This window comes from Triturus cristatus, chromosome 5_1 (genome assembly GCF_964204655.1).
Source record: "Triturus cristatus chromosome 5_1, aTriCri1.1, whole genome shotgun sequence".
Classification (NCBI taxonomy): Eukaryota; Metazoa; Chordata; class Amphibia; order Caudata; family Salamandridae; genus Triturus; species Triturus cristatus.
In genome coordinates this window covers 561,877,315-561,894,293 of record NC_140587.1, presented here as the reverse complement: position 1 = coordinate 561,894,293, position 16,979 = coordinate 561,877,315, and the positions used below count along the sequence as shown (strand labels likewise).

At 45.7% G+C, this 16,979-nt stretch overlaps 1 protein-coding gene across 3 annotated transcripts in view; it reads left to right on the top strand.

The window, feature by feature from the left end:
* The window catches only part of LOC146831196 (XK-related protein 9-like), a 357,609-nt gene that overhangs the window by 123,231 nt on the left and 217,399 nt on the right, over nt 1–16,979 (top strand). The window lies entirely within an intron of this gene.

The window sequence follows — 16,979 nt, the reverse complement described above, 5'->3', positions numbered from 1 at the left end:
CTGCCCACCATAGCTGGGAAGATACGCTCAAAACGTTGCAGCGTCCGTGGAGATTAAGGGAAGTTCTCCGATATCAGAGGTGACGGCAGGCAGAGGTAGCCACTGGAGAGAAGAGCGGAGACAAGAATATGGTGCTCTGAAGAGGGAAGTGCATCTGTGCCGAGCATGTGTTGGAAAGGCCGAGAGTCAGGGAAAAAATGACTGGTGAGGAGAGGTAAGTCAGTAAGTAAACGCTATGAATAATAGTATAATTCCACGAACATTTCGAAATAAAACATAATAAAGCACATTAAATATAACAGACTGGAAACTAAGTGTATGATACTTATCTTTACTGCAAGCAGCAAGATAAGAGGGTTTGTTGCTATCAGTCAGGATAATTATTAGAGTACACGAAATCCTATTGGTAAGGTTATTATGATGTCATGTTGCTAGTTCTGTTCCCAGGTTTGCAGGGTAACATAATTTTTTTTGTTCTTGGTTGCTATTTAATAAATGCAAGAAAAGAAAGCATAATAGGAGCCTTCCGTCTTGTAATAAAATCCCAGAACACAGCCAAAGTGTGGTAAATCAAAATGGCTGCCTTTTACTTTTGTAAAGACAGCCATCAGCTACGCCACTCCACTCTATGCTATTCTACCGTATGCCACTCCACTCTCTGCCACTCCACTGTACGCTATTCCACTGACGCTACACCACTGTACGCCACACCACTCTACACCACTCTACTGTACACTAGTACACTCTATGCCACTCAACTCTACACCACTCCACTCCACTCTACAGTATTAAGTATTAAACTCTTCAGCACTCCACGTTACTCTGTGACATGCTACTTGACTCTGTGGCACTCCAGTCTATGCCACTTCACTGTACGCCACTCTACTCTATGACATACCACTTCATTCTTCACCGCTCCACTCTACACACTCCACTGTATGGTTTTCCATCATACAGCACTCCACTCTACGCTATTCCATTGTATGCCACTCCACCTTATGCTCCTCCAGTGTGTGGAACTCCAGGGTACACTATCCCACTGTATACCACTCCACTCTACGGCACTCCACTCTGCTCTATTCCACTCTGTGGCACTCCACTCTACTCTACGACATGCTACTTGACTCAACACCACTCCAGTCTACGCCATACTACTCTATACCACTCCACTCTACTCTATGACACAATACTCCACTGTATGCCACTCCAGTGTATGCTGTAACTCCACTCTATGCTATTTGACTGTATTCAACTCTACGCCACTCTACTGTACGGTGTTTCACTGTATGCCACTCCACTTTATACCATTCCATTCTACGCCACCCCACTTCCACTGTATGCTATTCCACCTCACGCCACTTCACTCTACGCCACTACACTGTTTTCCACTTCACTGCATGCTGTATGCTGTTCCACTGTATGCCACTCCACTTTAGGCCACTCCAATCTTCCCCACTCCCCTGTACGGCACACCACTCTACGCTATTCCACTCTTCCCCACTCCACTCTACCCCACTCCACTCTATGCTATTCCACTGTGCATCACTCCAGTTTGCTCCTCTCCCTCTGCCCTATTTGACTGTACACCAATCCACTCAATATGTCACTCCATTGTATGGTATTCCACTGTATGCTACTTCACGCTACACTGTACACTACTCCACTCCATGCCACCTCACTGTACTCCATTCTACGACACTGTACTCTACTCAATGACACTCTACGCCCCTCCATTATACCACACAATACTTCACTCTATAGCACTCCATTAAAAACAGTGTACTCCAGTCTATGCAAGTGTACAGCACTCTACTTTACTTTATGCCACTATACAACAGTCTACTTCACTATACGCAACTCCCTCTACTCCACTTCACCCCACTTTATTGCACTTTGCTCTTTGACACACTACTCTGCTGTACTCTATTGTACTCCAGTCTACACCACTGCACCCCACGCTACTCAATTCTGCGACACTCCATGCCACTCTCCTATACTACACTTAAGCTATCCTGTTTTAGGTTTAAACCTATAATTACTGGTAAACCCAACTGAAAGGAAAATAGCCCTCACCAATGTAAACATATAAACACTGAAAAAACACCTTCACAACCACAAACTAAATGCCATTCAAAGAAAGGAAAAGGTGAGTGAAAAAGTCATTTTTATTTCTTCCTGAAGGGGCCAATACAATGTAACTTTGTCATACAAGGCAGCAGCAAGAAAGACTGGGCTAACATTATTCTGCTTGAGTTTTGTTGTTATAGGATGTCACTAAAATATTGTTTCTTCTTCCTTTTGCAGTTTTTTGGTCTAAAGATGCAGGGTTTAGAAGCATGTTTGAGGTCTTATTATTTAATTATTTTATAAACTGTAGAGAGTCAGGAAATATCAAAATCATATTTGATATTTTGGCTACGTTTGATTCTTTCACTGTAAAATTGATGGTTTCATAAGAATCTTTCCTAATATGTACCATCACGTTTACCCACAGACAGCGAATGGGTGAAACCCTTTAATACATCGGCCCCCTTTGCTAGTGAGTCAGTATTGATAATAGGTGAATTGCCAAACAGCTCAGGCTTTAAACATTCAATTCAAGGTGCAGTAACAGGTATATGTGAAAAGAGTGCTATCACCAAGCATCTGGTATAGTGGTGAAAACATGACACCAGACGTTTGGAAAACATGGAACTCATTGTCACTTATAATGCTGCTGCAAAAAGTTCTTACCATGTTCGACAAAGATTGGAGTGATATTGTTTGTATTTGCAGTAATTCAGCTACGTATATGAAAACATTGTGTGATGACCTGTCAAAATCGATACCTGAACTGCAGTGCTTCCCTGTAGGAGATCCTTGCCTCTTGCTAGATGGTATGCTGAAAGCATCTTTACAATCTTTAGAGTTAATGAAAAATGCTATTGACTTTGTAGTCCATTCTGGTGCACTATTTCGTTATGCGCGGGAACTAAAACAGAAATATTTAGAATTTTTTGCTTTGCGTGACATCAAAGAAAGAGTCATTACAACTGTGTCATTTAGCCGATGGTTCTCAGTCCTAGAGGCAGCGAAATGCTATATTATCCACGTGGCTACTGCTTACAGAAGTTTTGCTTAGTGATGATGCCAAAGACAAGAAATGTGAGGATCTTTGGCCGTGTATAGTGTTGTGAAAAAAATACACTTTACTGCATTCTTAGATTTTTACATTAAAACATGACTACTGCAGTGGACATAATCAGAAGACTAGAGTCTGAAAACACCCTTGTCTACTAAGTGTTCCACATATTTGGTGTAGAGGCTGGCCGACACTTTTAGTGACTATGGCACTGCAACATGTTCCATGCTAGAATTCTTGCCACTTAGTAAGCAAAGAAAGGTTGCAGAGCAATTCAGGAAAATTTATTTTACAGTGCATGAGAAATGGCTTGCAATGATGCATAGAACTGTCCCAAGCAAACACAAGGAGATGATGAACGGAGCGCTGAAACTTTTCAGACACTCACCCCGGTCCCAGGATGCTTGTTTCCGGTCTAGGGAAGACCTGGCTTGGCAATTTGGCCTGGACTGTACCCATGAGGCACAGAGTCAAGACTGATTTGCATATAGCTGAGTCTGAACTGGAGTGGCAAAGTGAGCTAAAGAACGATGATGGATTCAACCCAGATCTTAGAGGGGGGGGTGAGTGTCTGAAAAGTTTCAGCGCTCCGTCCATCATCTCCTTGTGTTTGCTTTGTTCGCCCTAAGTTAGCAGGGTATGCCCAGACGTGGGTCCCTTGCTCACTTTGCTGATGGATCTAAACTTGCCTGGCTGACGGTCGCAGGTTGCTTGTTTCTGTCCAGGGAAGACCTGGCTTGGCAGTTCGGGCTGGATTGTACCCATGAGGCACAGGGTCAAGACTGATTTGTATATAGCTGGATCGGAACTGCGGTGGCAAAGTAAGCTAAAGAACGATAATGGATTTATGCCTGAAAAGTTTCAGCGCTCCGTCCATCATCTCCTTGTTTTTGCATAGAAATGTCCCTTCACCAACCATAGCATTTGAAGTCAATGAAGCCTCACTGAAGTACTCTGCATAAGTTCTAGATCCTTTCCATAAAGGGGAATTTTCTTTGGACTTTGGAAAAGTACTGCTTAGTTTTTGACCGCTTTGATAACTGAGGGTGTATTTGCGCAGTTCAACGCATATGTTGCAGAACCAGCCCTATAGCATCACTATCTTCTGATGCACCAGTATTGGCATGGAAATCTATGTCGGTGGCCAGAGTTAGCAAATTGTATACTGAGCTGTTTTATGAATTGCCAGTCTCAAGTGCCAATGTTGGGAGGGCCTTTTCATAGGTAAATGTTTACATGGGAAGGAAAGAGCGAGCGCACATGACCAAAGACTCACTAAAGAAGTATTGTATGGTGTACGACAGTAAGTTTGATTTGTAAAATTGTATGTGGACCTCATATACTCTGCACGCACACTGTCCTTACACATGCACTATCAGTGCAGAAAGCAAGCAATAATAAAAGCAAAACATTCCATAAAAACCTGAAAAACACTGTTTCTATTATTTTTAATGGTGTGAAAATGTTTAACCACTGATAAGCACTGTTTTCCTAAGGTATTGAAAACACTGAAAAAAACCACCTGAATTTATCAAAGATAGAAACTAAAAATGGGAAAGCTTAACAACACTGTACCACACTCTACTGTATTCCAAGCCACTCCACTGTACAGCACTCTAATCCTCTCTGTGGTGCTCTACTCTACTCCACTCTGTGAAACTTTCTGACACTCTACGACACACACCAGTCCACTTCACTGCACGACACACCACTCCACACCATGACACTTTACTCCACTGTATGGATCGCCAGTCCACTCTACTCTACTCCACTCCACCCCACCCCACTCTACTCTACAACATAACAATCCACTCTATGGCACTTTACTCCACTCTATGCTACTCCACTACACTTGGCTCCATTTCACTCTACTCAACTGTACAATACTTTACCGCACTCTATGCCACTGTATGACACTCCACTCTACACCTCCCCACTCCATACAACACAACTCTACAAGACTCTACTATACTCTGAGACACTGTACATCACTCTACTCCACTCTGTGCCCCTACACTCCACTGTACAACACTTCTGCTCCACTCTACAAGACTTTCCAACTCTCTACGACACACAACTGGTCTACTGTCTGACACGCCACTCCAATTCATGACAGTTTTCACCACTCTACAACACACCACTTCACTCTACTGCACTCTACACCACTCTACTCTTTGACATTTTACTCCACTTTACTCCACTCTATGACACTTTCCACTTAACGACACTGCACTTGACCACACTGGACTCTACGATTTGAAACACATTTTTATTTAAAATACAGTGAAATGCAATGAAAACACCAAAAGTTAAACCTTTGTTATAGTTAGGAACATTTTTATTTATTATTTCTATACAAACCAAACTCTAAATACCCAAACATTAGAAATTGTAAAGTTATTATTATACCTTAAATTCATGATGTGAGCTCCACCTTAAAATTTCTATAACCTTATTTATTTTTTCTATACAAACCAAACGTAAACTACTCAAACATTAGAAATTCTAAAGTTATAGTTATACCATAAATTTATAATTTATGCACCACCTTCAAATTATTATAACTTGCTTACATCCATACACAGTTTAGTGAACTTGGAAGCTAAACTATAGATAGATCAAGAGGTGGTCATTATTTACAATCTCAGGTTATCTGGGTTTTTTTATCACCTACCACACCCCTAATTCCAGTGCCACTGGTGCTAAACTGAGGGACACACAAAGTAAACGCTAGGTTAGAGCGTTATATTTAAGTTAAATGTTTTAAATTTGCAAGTTACTTTTTGGGGAATGGTGGACATTTGCTAATGATTAGATACACAAGTGGTGTTTGGTACATCTGTGTGAGAATTAAAATGCATGCCATTTGCTATATTTACATAAATAAAACTCTATTTTATAGTTATAATGGATGGATAAATAGAAGAAGAATTGCATTAATCAACGGATAGTACTGTTTTATAATGACAGGAATGTGTTTTGTTTTAGTGTAGTTTTGTTTATCCATCTTCTAGAAAAACTGATGTATTCCAAAGATTTTGAAAAGTATCCTCATTATTATTATTATTAATTACATTTGTAAGGCACAACAGCTACCCAAAAAGGGTTTACCGGCACCGGAAGGTTGTCCGAAAGCGAATGGCAGACTGAAACAATATTGATAACTATAGTTTACGTGTATATCACATCTTGAATATTTTAAGGTATGTGTGGCTCAGACTCCAATTAAAACAGCTCTGTGTATGAGTCAGACACAGCCCTAAACGAATAATCATTTTTTTAATTAAAAGAAACATGTTTGTTGTGGTTTAGTCTATATAATTTTAATAGCAATTCTGAATTTATCCTTGTGATCATTTGATGAACTATTAAATAGATTTGATTAAGTTTAACCAACATCTAGGAAAAATATGCAAAACGATGTAACATGTGAAGAAATGTGTTTTGAGTGGAGCCCAAAGTCTTGAGCTAGTCTTAGAAGTTTAGCTGGGACATGGGAGAAGGTTTTTCTGGATGTGGACTACACTGGAGGCAATGATGGAGGCTATGTTCATGAAGTGTTGGGGAGAAGCAGTTTATTTGCATCCACTTCTGAGCTGCCTTCAAACAGTTAGCTCCTTAATGATGCTCTCCAGCCTCCTCCAATCTGATGTATGTTTGTCTTTTTGCTGTGCATGCCATGGACATCTAGGGTATGAGCTACGGGACCTATATATGTCATGTATAGGACAGGTCAGGTGAGAGTGACAATTCTTCAGAGACTCCAATAATGATAGAGGATGTATATGATAGGTTGGAGCCCAGTTTTATTTGGAGGAAGGTTCTGCTGAAAAGAAGTAAACTAGGTACGGTTTATACCACCTGTGACAATATGCAATGCCAGATGGTCATAGCAGTTTTATGGTCGATGGTATTGAAAGCTACCAAAAACATCTGATAGGTCCACTGTTATTGGGGTACATTCATGTCTTTTTTAAGGTAGTGGGTAACTCTTCCCTGATCATAGCTAGTACGGTTTCTGTCCATTATCGGCCATCATATTACTGGAAGATAATAACCTGGTTATTCTACTCATGCTGGTTGAACAACTGTAGTCCAAATGTTTCAGTGTCTGTGTGATGAACAACAAGGCCGACATATATCTTTTATTAGAATATATCATGGGGTTTTTGTTTTGGTTTTGAAGAGTGGTTGATGATGTACTCTTTCAGTTTGTGAAGAATCTCACCTATGGTTCGTGGTGAATTAATGAGGTTGCTGATGATCCGAACTAGTTTGACAAACTTCACATTGTAGATGATGTATGATTTTTACATCTCACGTTGTGACAATTTTGCACATGGTTGGTGGACCCTTTGGTTTCAACATTCTGTGGTAAAACACTGTTGGTTGTGTCACAGATTTAGGGTGATCTGGGGGCAGCAGTTTAAATTGTTTGGGTACCGTTCTTGCCCTGTGGTCTCTGTAGACTGTCTTTTTAATGAGGAGAGAATTATGGGAATGCAGCAGAGATACCTGTGGAGCTTACAGATTTCATGTTTCCACGCACATCTAGATATCTATGTGTTTTAAACTGTCTAATTAATGACTACAAGTGTGTTAATAAATGACCGGGTTTTTAGTCTGCTTTTAAAGTCTACTTAAATTCTTTCTCACACATGAAATTCTACTTGCACATGAAATATTATTTATGAAATGACAGTATTGCTTATTTGCCCTGTTATGTGCCTTCTCTTTTAGACACCACAGAACTTCTCTCACTGGACAGCTTCTAATTTCTTTAGTTTGACTCTTTAAACAGTTACCTCGAGGCGTGACCAGGACCAGCATGGAGTCGGACGTGTGAGCCTTGGTCTCCGCTCCACTACGTCTCGCTACTGCAGTTGCTCCTCTCTGTCGGGTCTAAAACCGGGTACGGGGTCTGTCTGGTTCCTGAGCATCTGCGACGCATTCTTGCTCTGAGTCGGGGCTCGGAGACGCCTAGGAGTGCTGATCCCTGAGTCTCCTACGTGGCGCTCTCTAAGGCCTCCATCTTGCGTCAACTGATGCGGGCCTGTAGCTGCGGCCGAGTGCATCCTCTGACCTCCGCATTGAGACGGCGAGCACTCGGGGCTGACCTTGAGACAGCGACAGGTGTTTGGGGCTACCGGCCCTGCGGATGGTGCGGAGGCTGCATTTCCCTTTCACCGGCATCCAGGAGGCACCTATCACAGTCTGACGGCTCAGCCACGAAGGGTCGATCGACGGAGACAGGGGCTGGCACCCACTTTGGCAGCCGGAGAGCCTGCATTGACATCTCCGGAGCTGCGGGGATCCCTACAAGACAAGAGGTGAGCCGCTGCAACTCGTGGGGTTGGCTGGTCTTCCCCCGATCTCCCTGGCCACCATTTTGAAGATGGGCTCGGCCTTCCTGGCCCAGCGGACTGTCGTCACCGGTTTGGAGAGCCTCGGTGTCGTTGCAGGCCAGCCGGAGCCATTTTAGGCCTGAAAATAACCCTCTTCCCCCTGAGACTCGCTGATTGCTGGAAAGTACTAGGGGGGCCCCGACTTCACCGCATTCCCTGGGGGCACTTCCGGTCGCCTGGCTGCCACGACTTGGAGCGAGAGACTGCGGAGGTGAATTTACTTACTGCCTTGGGTGAGGCCTACTGCATGCTGCATCCCGATGCCCTGCTGAGGTGGTGGAGAATCTCTGTGCCCCCTGTGCTCTAGCGAAGTTCTGGGAGGCGACCCTGCTCGCTGCTCCTCCCCCTGATCTCTGTCTTCGGGGACCAAACCCTCCTACCTCTGCTTAGGGACTGTGGCAGCTGTGGGCACTTGATCACTTGTGTGGGACATTGTTCATGCTGGACAGGGGGAGATTGGAAGTAAACTGCGACGGCCTGAGTCCCCTGCTGCCTTGGTGATGTGGTTTTGGGGTTCTTCTTGCTAGACGGGGGCCTCTCCTGTGTACTCTGGTCCCGGCTTGGAGGCTGCTGTGACTGAGAGGCCCTGGGCTGCGAACAGTGGGGTACCCTAGTAGTGGGACAATGAGATGTCATCCTATGCCTCTTGGATTCAGCTTGGCCATATTGGGGGAAACACTGTGACGCCTGGGGCTCTTGTGTCCGTCCTGCAGACAGGTCTTGGCACCTGTGACAAACATTGCCTTGGCTCTGCCGTTTCTCACCTTTTGGCTCCGCCTTCCTGGTCTAGCCTTTCTTCATCGCTGGCTGTGCGGCCTTCCTGGTACGTTCTGCTATGCCTCCTAAAAATAAAGCCCATAAAGGCGCTTAGTCTGCTGCAGCTCGAGACAATCCAGTCACCTCCCTCTGGTCGAAAACTACTCTCCAGTCACAGGAGGACTCCAATCCTCCATCTCTGGCATCAGGGAGGTCCGGCTCAGAAGTGCCGGTCACCCAGGAATTATGATGACCTTCCTGCTGGAAATCAAAGATGAGATTGGCTCTCTCAAACAAGACTTAAAGACAGGCCTGCAGGATATCCGCTGAGAGGTCATGGAGATTGGTGGAAGACTTGACGATCTTGAGCGCTCCGTGGACACCAGGGTGGAAGACCATGAGAAACTCTGGCAACGACTGATGGAGCTGCTTAAGGACCAGAACATTACCTTGCAACTGAAGGAAGGATGACCTGGAAAAGCACAGTCGGCGGAATAACCTGCGTATTAGGGGGATCCCATTGGGGACAGAGGGCAAGGATATCCTAACGTAAACGGCAGACCTTTTGCACCCCATCCGAGAGAACGAGGAGGCCTCTCTGCCTGATCTGGTCCACGGTTATGCCTCCAAAGTCTAGATGCCGCCTGCAGGGACTTGATTCCTCCCAAGCCAAACAGGAGATCATTGGACATATTCGCTCCTTGAGTGGCGCTTCCTCCCCGACTCAAACACCGGATCCTACAGCGTCACCATGTCCTGGCAGTGCTGTTTTCTGGCTTTGGGTTGAGGCCCCTGTTAACTTGATCTCGACTTGCGGCAATTCCAACTTTGGGAAAGACCTCCCTGATGCTACATGGAGAGGATATCCATCTGTGAGGTTGCACACTATTGAAGGTGACACCTAACCCTCCTGCATGCAGTGGCCCTGCAGTCAGACGAGGTTGGACCCGCAGATGCAGCTGATCCTCCCGAGATTGGCCCGATGGTAGGAGCACCTATTGTTTTTTCATAACTCTTATCACAGGACTGTGGCGGGGGAGACCTACGAATTCCTGTACGACTGCCAGCCCCCCTTCAGAGTCCCGTAGGAGAGTGGCTTTTCCGAAATGGCCTGTCTGCTTGACATTGGGCTGTTCTTGATTGACTCTGACTATGATTAGACCTGTTGGCCATTGGTTGTTGTATTTTTTCTTTTTCTTTCCTTTTTCCTCACTGCCTGTTTCTCTTTTTCTTTGGATGTGCTGATTTTAGGGTATGGGGGATGAGAACGCCTACATTTGCTGCATTGGGTTACACTGGGGCTTCTGCTACTGTACTGATGTTATGTGATAACTTTTGCGTGCTACTGGGCGGCTATATACATGTGGGGATGAGACCGCAGGTTTTTGTGATTGCCTTGGGGGCTGTGGGGGTTGTACCCCTCTTTCACGGCTGTCTTGATGGGTTCTATTAAACTCCTTTCCCTCAATGTGAAGGGTCTGAACTCCCCAAACAAGCGGCGTCAGGTTTGGCGTTATCTTATGCAACAGGATCCTGATGTTGTTTTTATTCAAGAGGCTCACCTACTCCCTAAAGACACCCGCCTTATGTTCCACCCCAATTATCCCACACAATATTGGGCCTGTTCATCTTCTGAAACTGGGGGGGTGACATTCTTTTTTAAAAAGGGCAGGTATACGACGACTCCTATGGTTGTGACGGACGAGGGCGGGAGATTTATCAAGGCACATATGGGGCGCGCTAGGTGGCACCTAACCTTTGTTAACTTTTATGCCCCTAACCAGCATCAAGATGCTTTCTTATGTCTGCACCTTAGAGGGCTCCTACAGTCAGTTACATCTCCAATTGTCTTAGGGGGCGACTTTACTTTGGTCTGGGACTCAGAATGTGATCGTACGACACAGACACCTCAATGCTCTGGGGCTATGTCGGCCTCGCTGCGGAATGCTCTTACAGATTTAGGGCTAGTCGATGCCTGGCGACATTTAAACCCGGACTCTAAGGATTATTCTTTTTTCTCCCATTCACACCGGTCATATTGATTATCTTTTTCTCTCCCTCCCTTTGATCCATGCTCTGAGCAACGCTGAGATATCGGATATCTCTTTATCAGACCACGCTCATACATTGGTTTCTCTCTAACCTCCTAATCCTTGTAAGGAGGCTATACTCCACTGGAGGCTGCCTCCTCAGATCCTTCGGGACCCTGTAGATGTGGTGGATATCCGGAAGGAGATCGAGTCCTTCTTTCTTACTAACTCCCTTGCTGACACCTCGTAGGACATTCGCTGGAATGCTTTTAAGGCTACTGTTCGGGGTGTCATTACATCTATCTCTATCTCCAGGACCCAAGAGGCTAGACTGGTTAAGACCACTCTCTCTAGAGACATTAAGATGCTAGAACGCAGGGACCATCTTCAGCCCTCACTTAGCAATAAGCGCACTTTGGCTGAACTACGGGATCAACTGCGTGTGCTCCGCACCAATAAGGCGGAAAGACTTCTACTCAATCTCATGCAGAAGTTTTATACGGGAGGAGATAAGGTTGGGGTGTGTTTGGCACGACGACTTCGTGCACAGACAGCAAGAGCACATATCGCTCAGCTTAAATGCCCAGATGGCTCATGGGCCATTTCAGAGGCAGATAAAGGTTTAGAATTAGAAAGGTTTTATGGGGATCTCTATGTGAATGCTCCATGCCCTCCTGACACTCTTAATGCTTTTAATTATTCTTGCCCTTGGGATCCTATCGACTCTCACTTTACGACTTTGTTGGAAAGCCGCATTACTCAAGACGAGATCACCAAGGCTCTGAAACAACTCCCACTTGGTAGGACTCTGGGGCCGGATTCTTTCAATCGGGTCTTCTACCCACAACTTTGCGACCTCTTGCTTAATCTTTTTAATAGCTTCACTGACGTCTCACTCCCTCCATGAACGAAGCAGAGGTAGTCCTTATCCCTAAACCTAAACCGGGGAAGGATCACTCCCTTCCCGCGTCCTATTGCCCCATTGCTCTTCCGAACACTGATGCAAAGCTGCATTCAAAAATCTTAGCCAATCGTCTGGAGCTCCATCTCCCTGGCCTCATCGACCCTGACCAGGTGGGTTTTATTAGACATCGTCAGGGTGCTGATAATATCCGACGGGTTGCCCACCTCGTAGAAAAAGTACGCTATAGAAATATCCCTGCTTGTTTGGTATCCCTCGATGCGGAGAAAGCCTTCGACCTAGTGGACTGGGGATTTTTTAGAGCTGTCTTGCAGAAAGTGGGGCTGGGTCCGGGGATAGTTTCCAGACTGATGGCACCTTACACGAAACCCTCTAGGCGCATGCGTTTTATTGGTCTTCTCACCGCCCCATCCCTATTTAACGGGGTACCAGACAGGGCTGTCTTTCTCCGTTATTGTTTGCCTTGGTCGTGGAACCCCTGGATATCGCTATTCAGCAAGACCTGAACATACAAGGCATTCCCATGGGGGATACGACCATAAGGCCTCTCTCTTCATGGATGATCTCCTTCTTTAGTTATCCGCCCCTCTACGTCCCTCTCGGGGGTGGCTTCTCTTCTGAAGACTTTCGAGGATGCGTCGGGCTATAGGATCAATCTGGTAAAATCTCATGCTCTTAACCTTACTCTCTTGGCCTCTGAAGTCCAGGCACTGCAGGACTTGATTCCGGTGCAGTGGACGGACGTCTCGATTCGTTACCTGGGCCTAGTTTTAACCCCTACGCTCTCGACCTGGACTCAAGCCAATTGGCCTAATTGTAGGAAGGCTATCCGGAAGGAATTGCATAGATGGAAGGGCCTTCCGCTTGCCTGGTTAGGACGTCTCAACGCTATTATAATGTCCCTCCTTCCTAAGATCCTTTATCTTTTTCAAACCCCACCCACTCCGATCGCTCAAGCTGATATGCTTGCTCTACAGCATGACTTTACTACGTTTATATGGGGGAAATCCTGCCCACGTCATTTGCGGTATAATTCGGAATCAGTGGTTCGCGAAAGTGAAAAACATAGGTTTCACCTGGACCGGGCATTGGCCTGTAGACCTTTGTGGGATTTGGCCTGCCTCCCATATGGAGCGCGCCTCCGCAGTGCCTATACAGCCACTCCTACGAAAACGGTATTGGAAATCTGGGATAAGTTGGCAGTCTCTCGTGGCTTGATGATGTTTCTTTCCCCTAACACAACGATAGCCCGTACTCTGATGTTTCCACCGGCGATGCAAGCCCAAGCATTTGGCCCATGGACGGAGGGCGAATGCCGGGTCATCCAGGATCTCTTTCATGGCGAGGCCTTTCTCACATTTGATCAGTGTCGGCAAAAGTTTCATCTTCCAACGGGGGCACAAATGCAATATTATCATCTACGTCATTGGCCCAGCTCCCAGTCTTAAATCCAGGGAACCACTAGACAACTTACCGCTTTTGAGTCTCTGGTTCGTAAATTTGATTGGTCAAAGGGTTTGTTTTCCAATACATATATTGTTCTACAACACTCTACGCGGCCCACGCCCCACGGATACCCGACGTGACGGGCCTCAGCCTTGGAAGAAGATATATCTCCTGAAGGGTGTACCAGGCTATGGTGGGATATCCTGAGGAATTTTCAGAGCACGCCACAACCCAAATCGGCTTACAAGTTGATGACGCGGTGGTATTATACCCCAACCCGTTTACACCAAATGTTCCCAAACTCCCCCCCGACTTGCTGGAGATGCCAGGGGGATAGAGATGATTTCCTTCATATATTTGGTGGTCCTGCCCGGCTCTCACTGTCTTTTGGAAGGAAGTCCTCAGCCACATTAAGGAGATAGTGGGGTTTCCTATTCCTTCTTCCCCGGTAGTCACACTCATAGACTTTAAACCCTCAACACTAAGTGCTATGACATGTGCGGACTGGCGCCTGATTCTCCAATTGTTGGGAGCGGCTCGGCAGTCCATAGCATTATTTTGGAAGAAACCGCACCCTCCCCCTATCGCCACCTGGTTTCTTCATCTGTGGACTGTTCTGGCTCTTGAACTACTAACCGCCCGCATTAACCATACGGACATGCGGTTCACCCGCGTTTGGCAGTCCCTTATAGACTATCTCACGGAGACCAGGCATTCCCGCTTGGTTACCCCCAGACTTCGGGCCTTACAGCTGATCGAGGATTCCCTTGAACCGTACTTTGGAGGCCGGAAGTCGGACTTCCCTGAGGGTCCCACCTAGAATTGGTGACTCAACCTCTTTCATCCTGACAACCCCCCAGCTCCTGCCCGATGGACGTTTTTTTTTTTCTTTTCTCAGTGCATCCATTTGTTTTTCTTTCTTTTTCTGTGAGGCTTTTAGGTTTGACCCTTCTTTAATGTTATTTTTCTCTCCGTAACGGCTAACATTTCCCTTCTGTTTTTCTGATTGGAAGGCCCCTCACAGAGCAAGGGAGGTATTCGGATTTTATACTGATGTCCATGGAACATCTACATGGGTTTTCCTATTTTTCCCTTTTCTCTTCTTTTTGATAGCACCACCAATAGGTCCATGTTTACTATTTGTACTGTGGGGAACCTTGTCTCATTTAAATTGTTGTTCTCCTGCTTCTAGGTCAGTATCCCTCTGCTTAGCTTACATTGGGTTTCCTGTTAAAATGAACGGCGATGGTGCTTGGATGAGTGCTGTTCCCCTGTATTGAGCTATTGTATGTTACGGGGGGCCTGATAGCATTTACCATGGGTCAGCCTTTGATATGTATGTTCCTAGTAAGCTCTTGCACTATGTACCTAGGATCGTGGGCTTATTTAATGCTCTTTTTTCTTTGCAGGAACGTTAGCCTTCATATGCTTGGCCTGTGTTGTATGTTTTTCTTGTTCAATAAACAGAATTTTCAGATAAAAATAAATAAATAAATTTAAAAAAAAACAGTTACCTCAAACACTCTGGCTAGATGGGTATGTTGAATTCCTTCAGATATGGATATGTACACTTTTGCATCACATTTGGTCAGAGGTGCCTTGGCCTCAAAATAATTCACATTAGCTAATTTGTAGGATATTATGGCATGATTGGTCTTCAGGAAGCCACGTTTAAACAATTCCACTTCAAGACAGTAAATAACTCATTTCTATGATTGTTGAACAGCTTTAAGCTTGCATCACTGGAATCCTCCGACCTTTCATAGAATTGAAAAAATCCTATAATTTGTGAACAAATGTTTTCAATTCTATTTAGGACACAGAGGTGAGGATTATCTCACCCTTATATTGCTGATATTTTATTTATTTAAAGAGTTTTATATAGCGCTGGCTAGACCCGAAGGTATCAGAGCGCTTTACATAGGGTTCCACATAGTTACAAACTTACATCAGTTACAAGTTATCAATGATACCAGTAAAAACATTTAAGGAGCATAGAAGAAAAGGAAAGTGGAGTGAGAAGGGAAAGGGGGTAAGGGGAAAAAGGGGTAGGGTATAGATATAACGGAGAGACGAAGGGAAAGTCTGCCCAAGGTCCGGCTGGCTAGGTGACAGCTGAGAGGGAATCCGCAGCCCATCTCCTCTTCAGCTATCAGATAGCTCCACCGGGCATCGGTCAAATAGCTAGGTCTCAACAGAAAAACATTAAAGGGACAGAAGGCAAGAAGAAGGGAGCGTAAAGGGGGAAGGGGGTAGGGTGAAGGGGTAAGAGGGAGATACGACAGAGAGATGAAGGAACGTCTGCCCAAAGTCCGGCTGGGTAGGTGACAGCCGAGGGGGGATCCACAGCCCATCTCCTCTTCAGCTAACAGGTAGCTCCACCGGGCATCGGTCAAATGGCAGGGTCTCCACGGTCGAGGGAAAGTTCGAAGAGTACATGTCCTAGTGGGAGAGCAGGATCAAGGTCAGGTGAGGGATGTGGTTAAGATCAGGTTGATGACCAGTTCTATTGTCCAGGAGTGGTGGAGAATCGTGAAGAGACCAACTGAGGTGGCCATCTTGAGGTCAGGCAGGGGGGTTGTGACCTTGGTGTTAAGTTCAGCCGATCCCCAAAATTCTCAATGACTCAAAAGCATAGGGGGTGCTATCAATGCAGTGAGGCAGCAGGAGGACAGGGCCAGTGTCCGCATGTCTTCAGAGGGGGTGAGTGATGCCTCCAGAGTCATTCTCGGATAGTCAGGGAGCAAATCTGGGTAATCCTTATAGGTCTGGACAGTAGATACAATTTCCATTCTATTATGTGGCATTTACGTCGTAGATGCAAAGCGGGGGGATTCCTTTATGGTGTTGCTAAGACCCTGCATTTTTTAAGAGGCACTTCATGCAAACATCTTTGCCCAGAAGATCTAGAAAAGGGCATGGACAGGAGCCCCCAGCCTCCCGGGGTCACCCTCGGGACTCCCGGTGCTCCCGGGGATGGGATGAACCAGGCCACTACCTTATGGCAGAATCAATCGAGAGCGTCAATCAAGAGCGTAGCCAAATGGAGATGCTGTGACCCGACAGAAATTGGTCTTGCTATGAAACGCTCCTCAGGGAAAGCAGACGCAGTATCTCAAGCTCTGCTCTCAAGTCTGTAACACAGCGCTCGGCACCCCCAGAAGGCATAAACCGATTCACATCGTCATCGCATGGCTGTCATATTAGGGTCAGGTGCTTACATCAGAAAGTCGTCCGGATGCTGAGAACGGCCACGCTCCGAAATGGTTCAAAATACTCCAGACAGTCTTCCCGATCTG